The sequence below is a fragment of the Nematolebias whitei genome, chromosome 10 (assembly GCF_014905685.2).
Source record: "Nematolebias whitei isolate Nwh7 chromosome 10, NemWhi1, whole genome shotgun sequence".
In the NCBI taxonomy this organism is placed as follows: Eukaryota; Metazoa; Chordata; class Actinopteri; order Cyprinodontiformes; family Rivulidae; genus Nematolebias; species Nematolebias whitei.
The window spans coordinates 35810131-35819020 of NC_056507.1; positions in this window are offsets into that span (position 1 = coordinate 35810131).

Here is an 8890-nt window from a genome sequence, read left to right on the forward strand (position 1 = left end):
CAAGCACCTTTTCATGAATAAATCTGTGATCTATAGTTAGAGATGACTGCCTGGTTCAAGGTTTGCCTCAAATAGTAGAAAAATAAAAAGTTAGACAAGTCGTGCATCCCTGACCTTTGACCTTAGAGAGCACCAGATGACTCATAAATCCACAGCCTTGGGGCTTTATGGCCCATTGCCCTGTCATAGCCACAACAACGTGAACAGCATCTCACACCTGGTCTGCACCTTCTCACTGCTGTGAAGGCAGAAAGAAAACATGCCCTGTGCTAATAGCACGCTGGTGGGGTGGGGGGGTGGGGGGGTGACCAGCATACCTCAGTGACGACAAGACAAGTATGATCATCATCAAAACCCACACCGAGTGATAAGACTGCATTAAACTCAAGTCCAAACACGTCCAAAAAGAACCCCATAAAACAAGCATGTATGTTATATCTCAAGGTTAGCTTGTGTTCCTATAATTCCTAGAATTAAAAATCAAAACAGAATCAGTTACTGAAGTTTTCTTTCAAAAACACGCCCTAAACTGAGATAATGACGGGGGACAAAGAGAAGGTCATTCTCTAATCCAGGCAGTGATGGGCTGACTCTCACTGCTGTGTGAGCTGCCTTATAAAAAAGTAGGCATTCTCAAGGTTTAAATGACTTGCCAACGGGTATTAGCAGGACACAGGCCCAACAAAAGCTCCGGTTATAAAGGCCAATAAAAGCCTATCACCCTACTGTAACAACAATCCCCTTTTACGCCATGAAAGAGGGAGGAAAAGGTCAACCAGTGGAGCAGTCAGCGCACTGATATTGACTTAGCCTGATTGGTGCTGACAAACTCGGGTCAGACTGTGGGCTTGTTAGGCCTATAACCCTCACATAACCCCTTTTAACTGTTCCACTCTGACACGGTTAGAGCAGATGAGGGCAATGCTAAGATCTAAGAAGAGTTTCTGACAAGGCATTTAAAATTAGGAGAAAAAGTCCTTACATTTCTTCAGAGCTCTGTATGGTAAAAAAAAAAAAAAAAAAAAAAAAAACTTTTAAATTTATTGAACTAAACTGGTAGTAAAAGTTAGTTGCATGTGAACTGCAGGTCTCTTGCAAATGAGACAACTGTATCTCAACGTGACTAACTGTATAAATAAAGGAATTGAAACTTCTTTGTGGCTGAAAATCCAATTTGTTCAGTACTTATCTTACGACCCTCTGAGATTGTCTGTGTATTATCGCAAGTTAAACCAATAGACAATACTTGAACTGCATATTTTTAATGGTTCCAGTTTGACCTAAAATTAAAAAGAATAACTGCCAAATACCAGCCTATTTCCCCCCGTTTTATTTGTATATAATCTCATGAAACCCAAACATCCACTTTCCATAAAATACCAACCTGAGCATAGCATTCGTCATTTTAAATCAGTCCCATCTCAAAACGCTGCTTATTTTGACATTATCATACATGTACCCATGTGTCATTGCTTAGTCAAATATTTTATTGAGGCATGATGATGAGGGGTCATGGCTCAGGCCCTGTACACACGTAGCCGGATATCAGGAAAACCGAATAGTTTATCATGCGGTGTGGCCTTTCATCCACACGTGAACTCCGGTTGATGTAACTATAAACGAATAATAACAAAAACTCCGACCAAAGTGGAGATTTGAGAAATCTCCTCTTTCGGGTTTGCGTGTGGACTTTCGGAACCGGAGATATGCGCATTATGTCTGCGACAGATCGTCGGAGGACTCCGTTGGGTAATGCTCTAAAAAAAGCGCTAAAATATCAACATACTTGTTCTGACAGGATTCCCAGTCGACATTTTCCTGAGTTTTATTAACTTTGTACTCCAACACGGTATTTAATAGTAGTTCAACCTCGCGGTCTGTCCACACAAACGAACCTCCAGGCGCCATGATTCAATACTAACAGGAAGTTGTGGTTGCTTTGAAGGGTTGTGATTGGCTGATATACGTTTCACCTTTGCACTACACTGCCTCCTATGGGTTGGGCATATTCTTTACAACGCTCTGTGGTGAACATCACCGGGTTCATGTAGACGATCATTTTCTCTATCCGAACATGTATGTACGGCGATATTTTTTTGCGCGGATATTCGTTTTTTCAAACACCAGGCTACGTGTGTACAGGGCCTCAGTCTTGGTTTGACACCCTCTCACCTACTTGTGAAAGCCAAACCTCATTGGGAACAATGGGAAGTGGAGTGACAGAGCTCCTGGGGCTGTTAAAAGGAGGAAGCCCTTTTATTCGTGGACATTACAATTTAACAAAAGCCTGTGGCTGTCTACCCACAGAGCAGGCGCAGGATGAATGGGCTGCTCTTACACTACACACTTGAGCTAACAAAAGCACAGGATCAGCCAAAGGGAGTGGGGGACTCTGTCATGTGTGGTCTGATGCTGATGTAAACGTATAAAGCATTGGCAATTCAAATCAAACCAACTCTCTTTTTTCAACCTTTCATTTTTCTCTGCAGTAAAGTTTTAATGACATAAAAGCTGTAGTGTTTTCCAGAAAGCTAATTCTAAACTATTTACAGCAATGTAGCAACCCCACTGAAGAAAAACACACGCCTGGTCTCCAGGTTTGATTTCCTCTTGACTGAATTTTGTGTTTGTGACCTCATGCTTTTATTGACTCTAACACACAGGCGGCATAAATCCAACACCTCGGTAATATGGACTTCTTGCCTCAAACTTCTTCAAAGATTGAACAAGTCCACCCTTCAGTAAAACCATTTCCTGTGTTTCCAGACCGATGGAGACACCAGTGACTGCCATAACAAAACAAGAAGTCCTCGAGTGCGAATGCTACATGAGCTAAAGTAGCTGATTCCGTTTAAGGAAACTGAGGAAGAAAAGGTTGACTATTTCCACATGTGGAAGTGTTTTCCTGAGTCGGGTGACTTCAAAAGGCAGTCCGTGGAATCCAACAATACTCTAAAACAGCTAAGAGCAACTTGGTCAGGGTCCAACTAATTATTAACATTCCTGGAGAAAACGCTGTCTTACAGTCTTTTTAGTGCATTCTCATTAAACACATGCTCCAGCGCTACAGCACAGAGGGAACTCTGACAACTGCGAGCAGGGATGCTGCTTTCCAGATCGCCTTAATTGGACACAATTTAAAATGTTAAGGTGGCAGTAAAACAGCATGGAGAGCAGAGGAGTCCAGTGATCTCACCAGCACCAGCAAGCCTTATTGACCCCGTCACCTCATCAATTAACTTACATTACAATATCCTAATTTAAATAATCAACTTAAATAATTATGCTTTTGACTTTTTGAGTCTGTGTTATCTCTAACATTGATGGATTTGTTTAATACTTTGGTGTACTTCAGTTAATTATCTGACCGTGTACACCTGATTGTTTGAAGTATGCTTGTGCCTTTAAAAAATGGAAGCATCATTCTATCATGCCTTAAATAATCTTTCAAATAGCTTCTCCTTTTAATACACTACACATCTACTCATGGTTTCTTATGAACAACTGTCCAAATGGTGAAATGGCAAGAAAAAAAATGTAATTCCTGTTTCTTTGTAGCTTCCATTTCTCCCTTTACCCATTTAATTTTCAAAAAACATATTTTGTTCTGCTTTGGGATAATGAAGATCATAAATGGGGCAATAAAAAAAAAACACCTACACAATAAACTAATTTTTACAAACTTCACCTCAATTTGTTTATCTTTTACCTCAATGATGCAACTAAAGATGGTAAAAATGGATGCATTGCCAAATACGTTCTCATTTATTAAACTATAAAAGTACACATCACTACAGTTTTGTCTAAGAAAGTTTTTATAGAACTGAATATTCAGATGTACATGACATATCTGCCAGATGTCCTGACTAAGGTTTCCAAAGTCCATTCATTCTATCTTTTGCTGCACTGACTGTGCAGTTGTGTTTCGTGGCATTAGAAGGAAAGGGACTCAAATGCAAAATGGCAAACCAGAGGGCTCAAGTTTGAAGAGAACATTTATGTACGAACACAGGAAGCAACTACGCCAATGAAGCAGAAAGAAGTGATCAGATAAATCCTAACACAAGATGGTGGTGCACAAAGTGCCAGATAAAAACCAAAAAGAACCAAAGATCTGACACTGAGCCACTGAAATAGTTCCCTGTCAAATTCAGAATAGAGTTCAAAATATTACTTCTAACAAACAAAGTTCTCAACAACCTACAGTAGCGCCATCTTATATTACAGATTTATTCAACCTTTATTTAGACAGGTTAATCCTATTGAGCCTTGAGAACTCATTTATAAGATCTTATACATATATATACTTATATATGTTTGTATACTTATATATAACAGAGCAATGGTTGTTTGTCTCGTTTGTCTCTATGTGGTCCTGTGATGGACTTGCGACCTGTCCAGGGTGTACCCCGCCCCTCGCACAGTGATTGCCGGATATGAGCACCGGCGACCCCCGTGACCCAAAATGGAAGAAGTGGGTAAAAGATAATGGGTGGATAGATATAACAGAGCACTTCGCTCTCAGAATGCAGGTTTACTTGTGTTTCGTAGAGTTTCCAAATGCAGAATGGGAGGAAGATCTTCCAGTTCTCAGGCTCCTCTCTTGTGGAACCAACTTCCAGTTTCTGTCCGTGAGGCTGACACATTATCCAGTTTTAAAACTAGGCTTAAGACTTTCCTTTTTGATAAATCCTATAGTTAGGGTCGGCTTGGGTTTCCTGAGCTATCCCTTAGTATTCCTGCTATTGGCTTAGACTGCTGGAGGACGATGACCACATTTCCTAATTCTGCTGCTGTCTTTACTTGTTCTAATCTGTTTGTATTTGTAATTATTTTCATCTGAACGTGTTTTTTGTTGTCTTTCCTCCTATAGAAAGTACTTTGTACATCTGGACCTGACATTTGTTTCTCCTTCCTGTCCTCTCAAACCCAGCTGGTTGAAGCAGGTGGCCGCTCATCCTGAGCCTGGTTCTGCTGGAGGTTTCTACATGTTAAAAGGGAGTTTTTCCTTTCCACTGTCTCCTCTGTGCTTGCTCAGGATGGGAAACTGTGGTGAAGTGAAGATTCAATGTGTCTGCTGTATTTAGAGAACTTTTACTAACTGGCTTTTTTTCTATATATGAATGTTTCTGTTCAGTGCCCTGAGACTTCTGTTTTGACTTGGTGCTATATAAATAAACTGAAGTGAATTGAAAAATGTGGTCTCTGTATCACTAGCATTGGCTCAAATGGCTCCTCATAAGTAACACTAAATGAAGAAGTGTTTGTGAGCCAAACGAGACTCTTTGGTGAGCTGAGCCAAATGAGCCAGATCCCAGTAAAGAGCTGTAACTATCGTCACCACAATGGAATCCTGGTCTGAACAGTTGAAAAGAAAACTAATTGCTAATGACCAACAGGTGAGAAGCAGTCAATCAAAACCCCACTTTTTTAAGGGCAGGAGTAACAATGCCCAGAATTCATGAAACCCAGCAGAACAAGAGTTAAACAAAAGTCAAGACAAATTGGTTGAGTTGGAGCCATGTTTGTGTTTTTAAGATCAATTGGTGACCATCTTGAACTGGGATTGCTCCAAATGCTAGATATATATTCAGTCAGCACTTTCTGCAAGTTTCGATAAAAATAATTGTCCAGTGGTTGATAAGATGTTTTCATAAAACAGACAAACAATCACAGCGACACCTACATACAAAACCCAATAATGTCCACCTTCACCTTTTGGCGTTGGGCAATAATTAGATCTAATTTGAAGGTAAAAGGAGAAATGTTGTTAGAGGAATGTGAAATGGCAGAAGGTTTGTTGCAGCTTGCCCAGATTTAATGCTTGACTCCAGCCACCTCATTGAAAAACGTTTAAAGCAACGCATTCTTATTCCGTTTTCCAGACGATGGCTTCTTCAGAGAAAGTGTTGCTTATCTTGGCAGGGAAATTCCAAAATTCCAAGTTTATTACAACAGCATGGCTAGATAGTTAAAAAACCAAACAGGTGCTAAACTGGCCTGCCTACAGCCCAAACCTGTCTCTAGGTCAGACTATGTGGCACATTTTAAATCTAAGACAAAGTTGAGCAGCTGATCCATCTTTCAGAACTATCAGGTGTCCTTCAGTTGTTTGCATATTGGAATTTTTTAAATCCTGTTTGCAAACAATAAAATGCAATGTTCTGAGTTAGAAACAGTCATCCATCACAATGTAGGGAAATGCTGCTTCACGGCACACAGATGGGTTAATATTGATGTAAGGCACCTGAGGACTGACTGTAAGTTTCAGAGCAGCAGACAGAAGTCCACTCTGTTTGACCACAACAAGCTGACAAGGTCAGCTCCAAGAGTCAGACTGCTGTTTGCTGTGCTCCCACGCTCTTCCTGTTAGGGGCTGGGCTTCCAAAGAAAACAAGAGCCTCAACAGATGTGTGCATAAAACAATAAAAAATAAAGGATAGCTTAAAGGTTAAGGAAACACTCAATCTTTTATTCAGACTAAACACAATTTATCACTACATGTTCAACGGTTAAAAACTATTTGTTGTCGTTATCGACCTCAGAATCAACAGGTCCAAATACAAAAACACCAACACTGACAGAAACAGGCACATTACGCACATTGCTTCTAAGAATAAGTTTGCTGTCGACGTGATAAGCAGCCAGTTGTGTGACTTTTTTCCACCCAGGCTTGATCTGAACAGACACACACTGAGGGTTACCAGGCAGTAATGTCTGCTTTGTATATCTGATAGCCTGACAGATTCCTCCCTGAGCTTTTACACTGGTCGCCATACACAATTAGTATCAGTGGTATAGTCTGTGATACGCGGGTATACAAAGTATACCCACTAATAAAGCTTGGTAATTTCAGTATACCCACTTAAAAGTGTCCAATGATACGAGCCCATGTCATGTATCATGGTCAACACATCTGGAACATTTTATAGACACACTGAGTTGGTTCAACCTGTATTTTGTATAATTAATACTTCTTACTTACTACTTAATACTTGAACATGTTTTGCTTTGATACTATTTTATAAATTATATAACATGTTTTTAATGCAAAGCCAACTGTTGTACAAAGTTTGTTGTGCATTTATTCAAATAAAATCATCAGAGAAATTTTGAAATGTTCAATATGCTCAAAAATCAAAAACAATGACGATTACAGTGTATTAACCTGTGTACTTTGGTTTCTAAGCACAGTATACCCACTACAAAAATGTGGACTACACCACTGGTTAGCATGTACTGCCATTTTCGTTGTTACAATATTTTCAAATAAGATACTAAACCCTTTTTTAATTTATTTTTTTACCATGTACAAGAAATTCGTCCAACTAAGTCAAATCCTTATCCTGAACACTGATGTTATTAAAAGTTCTGTACACTGATGACCAAACGTTTCAACAGATGAAATGCTCCTTTCTGTTTTCTGCTTGTAAAGGAAGAACATCATGCTGCATATCTCGTGGTTTATTTTGTGGAAATACTTGTTAAGGAATTACTTATCAGTCCAGTGACATGTACTGTATAAACAACCAGAAGAATGGCCTCTTTAAATGGTTTGCCAAAAGATTGAGTTGGGGATAATGTAATTTATTAAGTGTTTTTTTTTCTTATTAACCTTCTTTGGAATAATTTTACAAATCACAAGACGTAAACAAAATAATCAGGAGATTTGTTGGGGTTTGAGGCCTGTGCACACGTTTTTTATTAAACCTGATTACTAAAAGTAAAAAATGAAAGGAGTGAGAGGAAAATCCTGGCAGATTTCCAGTCACAGCCTGTTTCTGTAACCTTTCTCAAAAATCTCAGGAAAAGCTTTTGTTGTCCATCCAAAACTCCTCTAACCCAGCTGACCTTTTCCACATCATCTGCGCTCACCGACTCCGCCCGTGTGATTGCGCAAACGGGACGATCGAGAGCCACAGGAAGTGGAGTTTGGGAGTATTTAGTGTTTTTCTAGCTGCAGCTTTAACTTTAGTTCCTGGGAAATTAGTCAAGTTTTAAAAACTTCATAAATATAAGTTTTGATTTCTTCTAACTCTATATTGTGTCCGGATGGATTCATGTCCATGTTCAGAACAGAGAGGAAGAGAAAACCCACACATGCATGGAGAGAACATGCAAACTACACTCAGAAAGGTCCCCGGCCAGAATTTGAACTGGCAACCTTCTCGCTGAGTTGCAGCAGCTCAACCAACTGCACCAAATCTCAGCTTCCCACAACTTTAAATTCAGTCAACACAAAACTGACTATAGTGTATAATAATTTTTGTGTTTCAGAAGGTCAATAAGGAGTAACAGCCATCTTGACCCAGGTTGACACCCCCCCCCCCCCCCCCACACACACAAACAGGTTTTTCTTCCAATTTTTATTTTTCATTAATTTCTATAGCCTAACCCTGACCCTTACCCTAAACCTAACCATTACCTGTACATCCTTGACCCTAAACTTAACCACTACCAATACATCCTTGACTGGAAAACTAACCATTACCAGTACATCCTTGACCCTAAACTTATCCATTACCAATACATCCATGACCTTAAACCTAACCATTACCTGTACATCCTTGACCCTAAACCTAACCATTACCTATACATCCTTGACCCTAAACCTAGACATTACATTACATCCTTGACCCTAAACATAACCATTACCTGCACATCCTTGACCCTAAACATAACCAGTACCAGTACACCCTTGACCCTAAACCTAATCATTACCAGTACATCCTTGACCCTAAACTTAACCATTACCAGTACATCCTTGACCCTAAACTTTACCATTACCAGTACATCCTTGACCCTAAACTTAACCATTACCAATACATCCTTGACCGGAAAAATAACCATTACCAGTACATCCTTGACCCTAAACTTAACCATTACCAGT